Here is a 2,164-nt window from a genome sequence, read left to right as displayed (position 1 = left end):
GCGGAAGTGGGCTCTGTGGCAGCTTGCTGCCTGCGTAGCAATGGCAATCTTCTTCTACCCTCTTTCTCAGCACGGAGTCGAGCGATCCCAGCTCGGATCGGGGAGCTTGAGGCGCCCGTCTTGCAGGCTTGGAGTTGCGCCGGAAGATGACCTTGCCCTGAGGTGCTAACAGACGGTGGCCCTGAGCTGGCCCTGCCTGGGTAAGGCCTCCCCTCGGCGCTCTGCAGGGCTCTTGCCTGTGTAGTCGGGCTGGGCAGGCCCTTGGGGAAGGGCAGAGGACAGTCAGGCAGAGGGTAAGGGCAAAAGGGCATAGTGGAGCCATAACTGTAACCCACTGACGTGAGCCACTGTCAGGTCTTCTCTCACAAATCAGCTCATGTATAGACTGGTAAATTGCCTATCTCAGAAGAGTCTGCCCAGAGGCTGCTTGCTTGATGTAGCAAGCTTGGAAAAGGGCGGTGTAGTATTTATGTGAAATCACTTAATGGCTTCAAAGTGCTCACCCTGGGTGTCAATGCTAGGGGGGGCTGGAATGATGAAGGAACGGCCACGGGAGAGGGACAATAAGGAGATGAGTTGGGATCCTTCCGGGGAAGATGGAGAAGGAAAGAAACAAGGCAGATGGAGGAAGAGGGAATGCCTCAGTCATTCTCTTGCTCAGAGATCTGTATTAGCAACATTAGCCTAAGCCTGTCAGCAAGCCCCTGCCCCCACCTTACAAAGAAGTGCTTTATGTGATGTAGATTAATCGCTGTCTCTGTAAAGAAGCTGAAGTGTAAATGAGCATCGCTCGGGCATTAAATTACTCCTCTCAAAATGCAGTTTCTCTCTTGTGTTCGCTTTTACTCTTAGATGCATCTTGTTATCAGACTTCTGCGAATCCACATGAGGGCACTAGAAGTAAAAGTCTCTTTGATGTACCTACAAATTAACATAGAAACATTTTCCTGAACATGCAATTTAGAAGAGAGCCCACAAGAGGTCCCCAAAGATATTGCTAGCCAGAGAGCTACAGCAGCAATGTAAATAACACCGTTTGGATCAGCCATCAGAGAAAGCACTTGGAAGAAGTGGGCCCTTGGTATACAAAGAAAGTGGTTATTTTAGCAACTTGTCATAAATGTTAAACTTCACTCAGAAGTCAGGTAAACAGTAACAATAATGACTGTGTCATTTCCTAAGAGCTATACCTGTCAGTAACTAAGTGTCCACAGTTGCATTTTTCTTAACTGCAAGTCTCAGTCCGCACCTTGTGAAATGGGTTGACGATTTGTTTAACTACAGGCAGTTTAGACTTAAGAGCAAACCTCACAGAGGAGCCTGGCTTCTCAGCTGGGTGGCTGGAAATTCAGTATTGTCAGGCTACAGATCACAGCAGCCTGAAATCATCCTATGATAGTGTGTGTTATTTATAGATTATCAATCTGTGTACTTAAAATCAGGAGGAACTGTTAGGCTAATTTGACTGTCATGGTGCAGCAGAATGTTCCATTTTGCTCAGTAGCCTGTCCTGAAGGCAGAGCCTACTGTTCAGTTGTAATATCCATCTGGCAGAAGGGTATCAAGTCTTGATTAAAGACCTCAAGAATTAAAGAGGCCTCTGCTGTTGGGTTAGAATAAATGGCAAGCATTCCCTGTGTGGAGGATTACTTGAAGATGAGAGGTAAAAAACTGTTTTGCTCTGAACAGATAATTATGATTCTTCAAATAGTAAAGGAATAGCCTAATGTCTTTGGCCAAAAGTGTTCCCCACAACCCCAGGGTTCTTCCTTTCCCTCAACTTGTGTGTATCAGTGTGAAGTACAAACAGCTACAGATGCATTTTATGGTCAAGGGTTTGGTTTCCTTGGAAGAGTTGAGCACTGAAGAAGGCTATTGGTGGAGTAGAGGTGCCTGAGTCCAGCTTTCTGCAAATCCCTACTCAATCCTGTTGGAGAGGCACGTCACCTTCACAGGTCCACAACTTTTGGGGTTTAAAGATCTCTAAGCATACAGAGTTTTGCCCAGTCTTGAACTTGTTTGGACTTAGTTTAAGTCTAAGATATTCAGCAGCATCTTCTCACTGAGGCCTAGTATATTCCCCAGGTCAAGTGCCCAAAGAGCTTTCATTCAATAATTCAATAATTGTTCAATAAAAGTGATGGAACAAATCATCCTGAGTGCC

Source organism: Mesitornis unicolor, unplaced genomic scaffold, assembly GCF_000695765.1.
Source record: "Mesitornis unicolor isolate BGI_N332 unplaced genomic scaffold, ASM69576v1 scaffold12401, whole genome shotgun sequence".
Classification (NCBI taxonomy): Eukaryota; Metazoa; Chordata; class Aves; order Mesitornithiformes; family Mesitornithidae; genus Mesitornis; species Mesitornis unicolor.
Note: the sequence above shows the minus strand (reverse complement) of the source record.